A 13,352-nucleotide genomic window follows, 5' to 3' on the forward strand; every position below is an offset into this window, starting at 1 on the left:
TGTAACCAGGCCGAAATGGGTCAACTTAAGGTTGTTGCGTCATTGCGAGCAAGCTGTCGCCCCGCATGAGGGTTTTAAGAACCGGAATCTGATTAAAAATAAGAAAGGCCCCGTCCCTTGAAATTTTAATTTGCTAACGCAAGAACATGCCCTCAAATATTAATAGAACAAGGCTGAGAAAAGAGGAAATATAATCCAATATTTACTACGACCTCGCGAGTCTTTACGAGGCAGGGGAACCAGAGCGGCGTCGCTGCTCGACGTTGCGGGTCAGGACCTACTCGGAGCCTTCCGGATCTTCTGCACCGATGCGGAAACTGTGATGAATGAAACACATCGCGCGCTCCAGACGGCGAGCGATGCTAGCGGCTTCAGCTCGAGGAGTTCAGATCGTCTCGTTTCGCTTCTGTGAATCAGTTAACAGCTCGATTTCGGACGAGGATAGCGGCGGTTCGACGTGAAGTACGGAAGATGAGAAGTGGCGATTACGACGGGAAAAGGGGGGTAAATAAAACCGATAAAAAATACAAATGACACTACTTTTATCGCACTTGTACGCAGTACATCACAGATTTGGCGTACTTTTATGCTAATGTTTATGCAGCTCAGTAAATATCGAGCTCGGATTGATGTTATTGTTGTTTTCCTATTTTTTTCCCCCCAAAAAAGCCATTAGCATCAGTCACAAGCGTTTGTAACTATAATTAGCGGGATCAGTTATTTTAATGATGCAGAGCTGCGATGCTATTTGGTGATGAATACGAGTATCGGTCGAGGGATTGAGCTCCGAGTTGTTGTCCTCATATGTTGCACGTCAAGGAACCCGTTGGTCAAACGTCAACGTTGGCCTGCATGGACGGTATGAGGAGGTGAAGCTGCCAGAAACATTGGAGATGACAGTGGACTTCAGTGAAGGAGACCAGAAGTGGTTGTTTGACATAGATAGTGGACATGCTCTCACCCTGGTGACGAACGGAGAAGATACCGACGCATTAGAACCCCCTTTTTCATCATTTCTTGACAAACCATGAACCGCCACGTCTACACAAGCATCAGTATACCTAAACCTAAACAAAGTAAAAGCAGATGGTATTTTCCGCAGCGGAAAAAAGACCCCAGATTTGTTAAAAAATTTGCTAGCTTGGCCTTCAGGAGATCCAGTTCTGCTCCGATTTGGTTCGGCCTCCAAACAGGACGGGAACGGATGACAAAAATCTGCCCTCTATTCAACACAGGGTGAAGAACTGGTCAGTGAAGGCATCTCACACACCTTGTCGTGCACTAACAGGAACATCTTTAGCTGATTTTAATCTAATTAATGGACTAACTAATGGACCCGGGCGTCCCTGTAGACAATAAACCAAACTTTCTGAGGAGACTCAGGTCTTTCAGCTTCTGCAGAGCCGGAATGCAGGTCACAGCTAACAGACTCAGTACGGGAGTTTAACTGGTTAACGGAGGCGTCTGCGACCAGGATGCTGAAGAAGCCGTTCGGCTCCAACATCAGGAAGGTTCCTCACGGAGGATACGGTGCAGATACTCATCCAGGTCCTGGTCATCTCTCGTCTGGACGACTGCAAACCCCCTCCTTGCCGAAGACCGTCAGGCCTCTGGAGCTTCTTCAGAAAGGAACCGATCTCGGTTCTTCTCGGTCTCGGCTCCCCGGCGGTGGAAGGAACTCCCGAAAAAGGTCAGAACAGTGAAGTCGCTGCCCGTCTTTCACCGTGAGCTGCAAACATACCTCTTCACCAAGCACCACCCTACTCATCGCACTTAACCCACAAAAAAAAACAAAAAATAAAACAAGGATGAAATGAATGTATGTATGTATATAGTTCTGACATGGCTATTTGGTTGAGCGGTCGCTTCTGACTTCCAACTACTGTTGCTTTGGATCTTTGGTGACTGAATTGCAGTTTTTGTAAGTCGCTTTGGATAAAAGCGTCTGCAAAATGACTGGAATGTAATGTAACAGTATCAGGGACGAAGCTTCTCAACTGAAGTCCTACCAGAGCCGCAGAACGCCACCTGGGGACATCAAACCATAGAACTCCTCCCGTTTCTGCAGGAAGGAAACCTTCAGGTGAATGGATGAAAATCATTTCCTTCAGGTTTAATAAAGTTCTATTCTATCACCTCAGCTTTGCACCCCCTAACTTGCTCAAAGAATGAAGGGAACACTAAAATAACACATCCTGGATCTGAATGCATGAAATAATCTCATGAAATACTTTGTTCTTTACATAGTCGAATGTACCGACAACAAAACGGCACAAAAATGATCAATGGAAATCCAATGTATGAACCCGTGGAGGCCTGGACTCCAAATGAAAGTGTAAAAACACACTCCGGGCTGATGCAACAGTGATGTCATGTCCTTAAAACAAGTCCAAATGTATCTGTTGTTTCCTAAGTTTGTTGATTTTCGATTGTGTTGTTTCAGCGTTCCCTTTATTTTTTGGAGCAGTATATTATTTTTAGCCGTCAGCCGGAGTCAAAGTTATAAGATATGTGAACATACTTGGTGTGCGAAGCCGATTCTGACTTGCGTTCTGAAGAGAATCATGCATTCTTTGAAAATGCACGCTGTTTCTTGCTAAGTTAGCAAGCGGACTCAACCAATGGATCCGGGTGGAAAAAAAAGCCGAATCCTCGTTTTCGAATCCTCGCCATGTAGGTTGGAGTTTGTAGTTTCCCGAAAGTGTCCGACCAAACAGCTGCAAGGAAAGCATCGGGTTAATCTTTAGCTTTTGCGGCTATCACGACGACGCTATCAAATAGCGCTGGCGCGAGGAAAGCATCGGGTTAACCTTTAGCTTTTGCGGTTATCACGACGACGCTATCAAATAGCATCGGGTTAATCTTTAGCTTTTAGTTAATTCTTTAAAAGAAGTAACTCTTTAACTCTTTAACTTCTTTAGCTTTTAGTTAAGTTCTTTAGCTTTTAGTTAATCTTTAGCTTTTGCAGCTATAACGACTACGCTATCAAATAGCGCTAGCGCAAGGAAAGCATCGGGTTAACCTTTAGCTTTTGCGGTTATCACGACGACACTATCAAATAGCATCGGGTTAATCTTTAGCTTTTAGTTAATTCTTTAACTAAAAGAAGTAACTCTTTAACTCTTTAACTTCTTTAGCTTTTGGTTAAGTTCTTTAGCTTTTAGTTAATCTTTAGCTTTTGCAGCTATAACGACCACGCTATCAAATAGCGCTAGCGCAAGGAAAGCATCGGGTTAATCTTTAGCTTTTGCGGTTATCACGACGACGCTATCAAATAGCATTGGGTTAATCTTTAGCTTTTAGTTAATTCCTTAACTAAAAGAAGTAACTCTTTAACTTCTTTAGCTTTTAGTTAAGTTCTTTAGCTTTTAGTTAATCTTTAGCTTTAGCAGCTATAACGACCACGCTATCAAATAGCGCTAGCGCAAGGAAAGCATCGGGTTAATCTTTAGCTTTAGCGGCTATCACGACGACGCTATCAAATAGCGCTAACGCGAGGAAAGCATCAGGTTAACCTTTAGCTTTTGCGGCTATCACGACGACGCTATCAAATAGCATCGGGTTAATCTTTAGCTTTTAGTTAATTCTTTAACTAAAAGAAGTAACTCTTTAACTCTTTAGCTTTTAGTTAAGTTCTTTAGCTTTTAGTTAATCTTTAGCTTTAGCGGCTATCACGACGACGCTATCAAATAGCGCTAGCCGAAGCTAGACGCTCACATCCACAGATGTAACAGCATCAAACGGGCAAAAATATTTATTCTCCACAGAGTCGGGGGTGGGGGGGGGGGGTCGCTCTCTTTTTCGCTCTCTTTCTTCATGTTCTATAAATAGACGGACGTTTGGCAGCTGAGGGTGAGTCCACGCAGAACAAATGCACCCCGCGGCTGTTTCACTTCATTCCCCACATAATGAGCCAGACGGAGCGCGCTCAGATCGCCGCCGTCACGTCCACTCACTCCCAGACCCGGGCGTGGGGGGGGGGCATGGTTGCCATGGAGACGTAGCTTGGGGCTGGATGGCGTCGGCACGCTAGCTTTCCTCCCCTTCTTTTGTGTGTGTGTGTGTGTGTGTGTATGTGTGTGTCCGCATCATCTCTTCCCTGCCTGGAGATTTTTTTTTTTTTTTTTTTCCGGATTTTCCGGTCGTCATGGCGACGGAGTGGATGCCGGACGGGTGTCCCTCCGTCGGCCATCATCTACTGCGCATCTCTTCCGGACCAGTGAACCCCCGAACGCAGCAGCGCGACCGATTCCGGCGCAGAAAAAACCGATGCCGCGGCGTTAAAGCGCCGTTTCCCCCCCCCAGTCCAGTATGTATGGACCCCGATCTGATTGGTGCAGCTAAACCACGTGATTGATCGGTCTGGATGGTGGTGAGGAGGAGGGCAGGAGGGGAATGGAGAAATTACTTGTCACATTATATGATGGGATCCAGTGTCTGTGTGTGTGTGTGTGTGTGTTAAAAAAAAATCACTCTTCCTCTTTCTGTAATTTGCGTTTGCTTGATGTGACCGACGGATCTGTAAACACGAGTAACACTTGATCAGGTTTGATTTATTGCAGTATTTTCATTTTTTTTTTCCAGGTTTTAGTTTCATCCTACTTTTTGTTTGATCTGTTTATTTGTTACCTTTTTTTTTTTTTTTTTTTTTTCTTCATAACTGCTTTGCCAATACCGGGCTTCCATTGGCTACTATCAAGACAGTTTATTTTTTTAAAATATATCTTATTTTCAGCCTCCCCGGTAAGGCCGACTCAGAGGCGACGGTGTCGTCGAACCTCGGATCTTCGCTGTGGTTTTCACTTTTCCCGACTGTTTCCATGTGTCTCATGGATCTGGAGAAGGCATCCGTGTCCCCGTGTCCGCTGGGCGATCAGGTGCTCAGTAAATTTAGGGTACCCGAATTTGGGGTATGTTCGGCCCCTGAAAGGTCGGTGTTGACCGCTTTCCGACGGGAGTTGGACTCGGCCAGAGCCGCCCTTTGTCACCCATTCTGTTCGTAACTTTCCTGTGGCCGCAGGATGGAGTCGCTGCTTTTTCGCAGATGATGTGGTTCCGTCGGCGTCATGGCTCCATGATCTCCGGATCTCACCGGAACGGTTCTCAGCCGGGATGAACATCGGTGCCTCCAAGGGGAAGAGGTCCTGACCCAAGTGGGGGAGTTCAAGTATCTCGGGGTTTTGTTTTGCGGTGAGTTAAGGATGGTGCGGGAGATGGGCGGGTGGATCCTTGTGGACTCTGGACCGGCCTGTGGTGGTGAAGAAGGAGCTGAACCAGAAGCTCTCAATTCACCGGTGGATCCACGTTCCCGCCCTCATCTGTTCACGAGCTGTGACCGATAGAACCGGATCGCGGATCGGCCGGATTCTCCATTAGAGATCCGGGGAGAAGTTCGGCCGTCGGGGAGGAACTCGGAGTGCATCTGGTCAGGAGGCCTCCAGGGCGGGGAGATGTTCCAGGCATGTCCACCTGGGAGGAGACGGCGAGGAAGACCCTGGATGACTGTATCTCCGGGCCGGCCTGGGAACACCAGGGGATCCTCCCAGAAGAGCTGGACCATGTGGTGGTGCTGCAGGAGGTCTGGGCTTCACCGCCGCCGCCGTGACCCGACTTGATAACCGCCAGGAGACGGCTGGATGGATGGACGTCTTATTTTTGTGGTAAAACCCATGACTCTTTTTGTGCTGTTCTTTTTACGTACATGTACGTATAAACAAATAATTAACAAGATTCTCCTGCAGATTTGGCTAATTTACAGGTTATTTTCTAGTTGTTGCGACAGTTTCGCTCGAATTTGATGATTTCATTTTCGTTTTCCGGGCTCATTTCCAAACGGCTCCGCCTGACACTCAGAAAAAGTCGCGTACGATCCTTAAAAGTCCAAACCTACGAGGGAATTCTTCCGTTACCCTCCTAGGTTTCTGCAGTTTTTCGCCAAACTCTCGCTCATGGCGGAATATTGGGTTTCTGCAAGAGTGATGGACATAAATAGTTTGAATTCTCTGCTAGCGATTTCAAACACTGGAAAATACAGAAAATATCCAGAAGGTGAAGTCATGGCGTTGGTCGCGAGCTGCCGCCGGTCGGTGTGAGCCCGCACGGGCCCGGGTTGCGTTGGATGGACCGGGTCCGAGTTTTCACGGAGCTTTTGCAGGCAGGCGGTTCAAGGATTCACGCAGACGTGGGGAGTTTAGTAAGGACATAAAACAATAAATAAATAAGTACAATGAAAAACAGCGACATGAATGATGCAGCGGAAAGGCAATGGAGACGCTGCAAATAGAGGGAACGGTGAATTAGCAGGTTAACAGTCGATGCTGGTAGTTCGTGTAACGGTGACGAGCCTCCGACTCACCTGTCATTATGGAAAAATAAAGATAAATATGAACATTTTTCCACCGATCTGGTGTATAAATGTATTTTCCGTACAAGTCCAATCTTGTTTTTAAATGTTCTCAATTACAAAATCGGTGATTTTGCGCATTAGCTCTGCGCACGCAGTCCCGCGGGATCCTTTCTGTATGTTTGAAGAAAGATTTATTCTATTTTCATTTACACCACCGCCTTCTACAAGCCGTGCAGTGTCTTTTGCGTCAGTGTGTGATACAATTATTTTCGCGGATCGGAATATAAACCGTCGTGAAAAGTCGTGAGGTGAGGCAGACAATACCGTGCCTCACCTGCAGGGGGCGTTTGTCCCTCTAAAAGCAAAATAAATAAGATAGATGAAAGAAAACAAGGAGATTACCGCCATCCACCGCCATCGTTCCTCTTCAGGACGATAAGGAGGCGTCGTTAAATCCGTCCTCCACAAACTAATCGCGTCTCTGCGGTCGCTTCCCCCCCCCGGGCCGTCCTTTCGGGAGGCGATCGTCCGTGAGCGTCATCTTTTGAGTTTCATGGCGACGCGGAAACTCCCGGAAATACACGACACCAGCTAGTTGGAAGAAGGAGGAGTGGGAATATTTTAAGATAAATGGAGATAAGATAAACCTTGCTGATCAAAAAAAAAAAGGAAATAAATATGAATATAAGTATGAGTATTAATATAAATAGAAAGGCAGAAGACAGGAGATAGGGAGACAAAATAAAAATAAATAGTAATTTTTAAAATAGCAGATAAATCCACAACAGACAACGTCAGGGATGATGATTATTTTTCGATTTTAAGATAAATATCAAATCGAATCTTTGTACTTTTTAAGACCTTAAAACACTTAATAGCCTTAACTTTGACACTTTATATTTTATTTGTATTTCTTACTCTCCCTCCTTCCTATTATTATCTATTATTGTTTCCTTCCTATTATTATCTATTATTGTTATGTTTTACTTGAAACTCTGACACAACAATTGCCTTCGGGATAAATAAAGTTGTTCTTATTCTTATTCTTAAAATATAGATAAGATAAACCTTATTGATCCCCATAGGATAAAAAAGGAAATAAATATGAATATCAATATGGGTATGAATAAAAATAGAAAGGCAGAAAAAAGGAGATAGTGAGACAAAATAAAAATAAATAGTAATTTTTAAAAAATAGCAGATAAATACACAACAGACAACAACAATGTCAGGGATGACAATTATTTTCAATTTTCAGATAAACATAGATAAGATAGATCTTATTGATCCCCATAAAATAAAAAAAAGAAAATAAATATGGATATAAACATAAATATAAAGGCAGAAGACAGGAGATAGTGAGAGAAAATAAAAATAAAAATAAAAATAAATAGTAATTTTTAAAAAATAGCTGATAAATACACAACAGACAACAACAACATCAGGGATGATGATTTTTTTTCGATTTTAAGATAAACATAGATAATATGAACCTGATTGATCCCCAAAGGATAAAAAAAAGGAAATAGATATGTGTATAAATATAAACAGAAAGGCAGAAGTCAGGAGATAGTGAGAGAAAAGAAACATAAATTAATAGTCATTTTTAAAAAATAGCAAAAAAATACAGCAACGTCAGGGATGGCGATTATTTTCAATTTTAAGATGGATGTTATTTTATGTTTCCGAGGCTGCTGTTGTCGTGTCGTGCCTCTTAAGGTCGGTGTGAAGACGATTCACCAAAAGCGGTTTTCAGTGACTTTTTAAGTGGTTTTACTGAACTGTTACCCAAATTCCAGCTGAATCCCGCTTGATCTGACGCTTCGGACGCCAAAACTCAAACCTCGGACCCTCGGAGGCACGACTGAACCGGCGAAACAAATCTGACCGCTCTAATTTCCCCCCTTTCTTCACGGCGATAAGAAAACTTCATTAAAACATCCGACCGTCCTTCACATAATAATCGCGTCTCTCCCTGGACGGCGGCGGGAGTCCGGATTACCCCGACCTTTCGGGGAGGCGACTGTTTCCCAATTTCATATTCCGATTTAACAAGCGTAGAAATCCGAACGGGATAATAGAATTCCGGGCGACAAAATGGCGGATAATTAAAATTGGACCCCGATCTTCGCTCTTTTCTGGCGTCGTCCAGAAAGGAAAAAGAAAGCGTTTCCTTTCCACGTCTCCCAAGGTTCCCCTGTTTCTGCGCGCGTTAATGACAATCCATTATTGATTAATTGTTAATTAATTTAATAGGCCTTTTAAACACTCGTATTAATTTTACATTGCGTGTCTGGCCACGGGAGTGTGTGTTTTTCTTTAGGTCTTTATTACGGCGTAATTAGAAGTGCCGGCAGTGTCAACACCCCCGTCATCCCTGGGGTTTGGTTTGTCTTGTCAGCAGCGGTTGTGAGTGAATGTGCTGCTGAAGCTCATTATTTGAGTGTGCGGTGGAGGATCACACACACACACACACACACACACACACACACACACACACACATGCTCATGCAGGCTCCTCCTACTGGCTGAAATTGGAAACGCGGACTTGCAGATGGTTTATCAGAAGCAGAAATGCTTGAATCGACAGGTTATTTTACGATTACGAAGGATTGGCTTCGGTGTTAAACACACAACATGTAAAAGGTTATTTATGAATTAAGAGTGAAATCAGGGCGGCCGTGAAATCAGAAGTGTTGCTTTGGTCAAGTTGAGGGTGACGGGAAAGCAGGAACTGACAGAAACCACCAGACGGCCGTGATAAACAGGGAAGCGAGTCAGAGACAGTTGGAGGCCGGATCACTAACCGATGTTTACCGCAGACGCCGGTAAACTGGTTAAGGTTGTTACCGACAGGAGGTTACCAGCAGAGACGGACAGAGGAATCCACAGAACGACGTGAAGAACTGTCCATCTTACCAACTGACCCACGCGCCGCATCAACCAACCAAGACCGACCCGCAGCTTCTCAACCGCTAACCACTGGGCTAATATAGATTTGTTTATATGAATATAAAAATATATATATATGCATAAGTATATATACATATGGATATAAAATATATATATATATTTATAATATAAAATTAATTTACATAATATATATAATATAATATTGATATGATATGATGATATTTCCTAATATGTAGAATATATATATATATATATATAAATATGTATATATGTATTATTTATTTGTACATAAATATTTTATTGTACAACATTTATATAAGCTTTATACATAATTATGTATAAAATATGAATTATAAATATATATATGAATATATATATATTCATATATGTATACGAATATAAAATAATATATATGTAAATACACATTTTACGTATAATATTTTTGATATTTTTTACATTTTTATAATATGCATTATTTTTATATCTTATAATATATATTATTTATTCAATTGAATATTATATATATATATATATATATACCATAAATGATATATTTATATAATATGTATTTACATCGTTTATTCTATATTCTTATTTATATGAAGAATTTATTAATTGTATTTATAAGAAATAATACTTATATTTATTTATATTATACAGACTCTGACATGAGGCAGATGGAAAGGATTTTCTTTTTTTGTGTCTGGTTTTGGTCCCGATGGGCTGCAGCTGGTTGGAACAGAGGGATCACCCAGGATCTTTCATGCAGGCTTGCAGGTCCTGAGGAGAAGGTGGTTTCCAGCCATCACCTTCCCTGCAGAGCTGAAGCACCGCAGTCGGCCTGCACTCGTCCACGACGTCCACCTCCATCCCATCGGTGGAGACGGGGTTCGGACAAGTCCTCCGTTTTTTAAAGCCCACCGCCATCTCCTTCATCTTCGTTCCAAGAAGAACGCTGAAGATACAGCAGGACTTTGATCCCATGTTTGCAGACGACACGCGAACAGTCACTTTTGGCGTTTTTGCTGATCCCTTTCTTCTTGCACGCTCTTCAAATGGAGCTTTCCAGGATGTTCAGGAGGACCGTGTGCCTTTTTGGGAGCGTGATCTTTGATCTTTAAAGAGAAGAAATGCCTTTATCGTCACATACAGTTTCTACATCTACGAAATCTGAAGCCGTCATGGATGCACCTCGAGCAGAAGGCAACAACTTCAACAGGCTAAAATCCTGCCGTAAACCGACCCCAGGATGATGATGATACCACTACTAATATTACCAATAACAATAACAACAACTAAAAAGATAAGAAAAAAAAAAGACAAAAAAAAAAAAAGAATCATTTTTATAAAATTAAAATAATAAAATTAAAATAATCATAATAATTATTATTATAAAACAAGAATGATATAATAATAATGTGACTAAAATAAGAATATAATAATAATAATAGTAATAAGATAATAAAAATAAGAATAACAAAATCATAAGAATAACAAAATAAAAATACTAAATTATGATAATAAAAATACGAAAAATAAAATAATAATAATAGTAAAATTAAACGAATAAAAAATATAATAATAACAACAACAATAACAAGAAGAATAGGGAGTTGCATGGTGGTGCCTGGTTATATTTCTGGTCTGCCTGGGTTTCCTCCCAAAGACCCAAAACACGCAGCAGGTTATTTGTAGAAAAAAAAATATATAATTGCTCTGAATACGTGAGTGAGGTTGTTTCTCCAGAGCATCACCTGACAAAAGATGGATATCCTTCTTATTAAGAACAAGAAGAAAATAAGTCTGAGAAGAACCTCCCATCTGTCCGGAGGATCTCAATTTATCCAAATGTATCTCAGCTGTGCAAAGAGAAGCTCCTCCTGCAAGGATCGAGAAGAGGCTGGACAGCTGGACCTTTGGAATACTTGAAACCCTTTTTTTTCCGGTGTGTGAGTGTGTGTGTGTGTGTGTGTGTGGAACCCCCCCCCCTCCAGGTAAACCGAGTGTGAATCCTTTTCCTCCATCTCTCAGCTGACGGTGACGCCATTCCCCCGCGAAAGAGGTGCGGGAATCATATTGACAAATAATCCGGTTGGTGGAGGAGTGTGTGTGTGTGTGTGTGTGTGTGTGTGTGTGTGTGAGGGAGGGGGACGTCACGGAACCCGGAAGTGTCTCGGTGCAGCGGGGACGGTGATTGGTGGAGGAGGAGCGGCGGAGGAGCCGCTCAGATGGTGCGCAAAGTCCGGCACGGAGCTCCAACTCCACCGAGCAGAGCTTCTCTCCTCCTCCTCCATCCATCCATCCATCCCTCTCTCTCTCTCTCTCTCTCTCTCCGTCTGATAATCCCCTAGAAGGAGACACCGACGTCCTGCGTGGACAGGAGGAGGAAGAAGAAGAAGAGGAGGAGGAGGAGGAGGAAGAGGAGCGCTGATTCACGGCTCTTGCAGGAGGAAGGAGGAGATCTATCTGGAGATCCTTCACCACCCGGGGGTGCTACCTTTAAAAAAACAAAATAATAATAATACTGACCGCCCCCCCTTCCTCCTCCTCCTCCTCCTCCTCCTCCTCCTCTTCTTCTTCCTCCCTCCTCCTCTTCGGCACTGACAGCTCCGCGACCCCGGGGAGGATCCGCGGAGGAGGAGAGGACGACGGGGAGATCTTCTCTGGTCCTCCTCATCCAATCGCTTGGGGTGGAAGAGGAGGAGGAGGTGGGAGGAGGAGGTGGTGGACCTGCCTCTCCGTCCATCCCGGAGGAGGAGGAGGTGGCAGGGGGAGGTTGTCTCCAGAGATCCAAGAAGAAGCGAGAAGATCATCGTCTGCTGTCGAGCTGACCCTCTCCAAGAACATCGAGAAGGAAGAAGGAGGGTGGATGGGTGGGTGGGGGGGCGGAGGGGGAGTCAGGACCCGAATCTCAGCGTGGACGCGGAACTCCCACGGAATACAAATCCAGGTAGGTGACCCCCCCACTCCGTGAACCGTGCATGCAGGGTGGGAGGGATCCCAGATGATCATGATGATGATGATGATGGTCGGAGAAGGATCTTCTCGTCCTGCCCACCCGCTGCCAGACGTGATCCGCCGGATTAAAAGGATCTCTGGAAACGTCTGATGGGTGTGTCGTGGACACGACTGGCGCCACACACACACACACACACACACACGGACATTTCTACGGCTACGTTTTTGAGAAAGTGCATCTCCTGACTTGTATGCTTGGAGGCTCCAGCAGGGATTCCCCCCCTCAGGTGTCTGATTGAGCCAAACGGCCTTCTGGTGATTAATCAGCAACAGCTGAGCTTCCATGTGTCTGCTGAGTCCATGTTTACGCCCATCTCAAATAGCCTCCTGCTCAAAATAGGGATGGAGATCTGCGGGGGAGGCGGTGGAGGTCGACCCGGACGCCCCGGAGGCTTCCAGTCGGATCCCGAGGCGGCTCCGGGATCCACGTGGAGGAAGGCGTTAGCGGGTCGGTATTTATCGTTCCACGTGGGAGGCTCTGCTATTCCGGGGTCCCTGTCGCTTCTGATCCCGGAGGTCCGGTCGGAGAGCCGACGTACCGAAATGCTCTCGCCGCTGCGTAACCGGAGACGCGGGGCGTGAGAGGCGCTAGCAGCTGCGGCTACCGGCGTTTTATCCGTTCGGCCAACGACCGCGCGTTGACCGTGTCACGTTAGCTTTTAATCATATCGTCGCAGTCCGGTGTTTATTGGGATTCAGCGCAGTGTCAGATGTCAGGAATTAAGTTGTTTGCTCTTTTTTTTTAATCTTCCGACTCCTCCGGCTTCGCATGGCAATGCTAGAAGACGGCGAGTACCGTCGTTTCCGGACTATTGAGCGCACCTTAGTATAAGCCGCACCAGCTAGCCGGTGGCTATCTCGGGCTTCCTCCTGCGTGCTAAAACCGTCAAAGTCTTCGTCTTCGGTGTCGGAGTTGAAAGGACTCTTAATTTCCCGATCATTTCATCGGTCCGATGTGACGAGGATAAATGTTTTAGCGGCGTGAGGCTCGTTAGCCCCCCCAAAAAAAACCTCCATATATTAGCCGCAGGGTTGTTTACGTGAAAAAAGTCGCGGCTTACCGTCCGGAAATTAC

The 13,352-nt window shown here is 44.4% G+C and overlaps 1 protein-coding gene across 8 annotated transcripts in view; it reads left to right on the forward strand.

Annotated features, from left to right (window-relative positions):
- Nucleotides 1-11,637: 11,637 nt before the first annotated feature.
- The window catches only part of slc8a3 (solute carrier family 8 member 3), a 174,163-nt gene continuing 172,448 nt past the window's right edge, over nucleotides 11,638-13,352 (forward strand). For 5 of the 8 annotated variants that reach the window (XR_015107034.1, XM_086158553.1, XM_086158571.1 and 2 more), the window contains exon 1: nucleotides 12,610-12,725. The gene's annotated coding sequence lies outside the window, so the exon portion shown is untranslated. Of the gene's footprint in view, nucleotides 12,210-12,609; nucleotides 12,726-13,352 lie in introns of those variants that run through there. The other 3 variants (XM_086158603.1, XM_086158582.1, XM_086158562.1) reach the window with 3 other exon arrangements.

This window comes from Fistularia commersonii, chromosome 1 (assembly GCF_037954325.1).
Source record: "Fistularia commersonii isolate RoL2024-O1a breed Wild chromosome 1, RoL_Fcom_v1.0, whole genome shotgun sequence".
NCBI classification, from domain to species: Eukaryota; Metazoa; Chordata; class Actinopteri; order Syngnathiformes; family Fistulariidae; genus Fistularia; species Fistularia commersonii.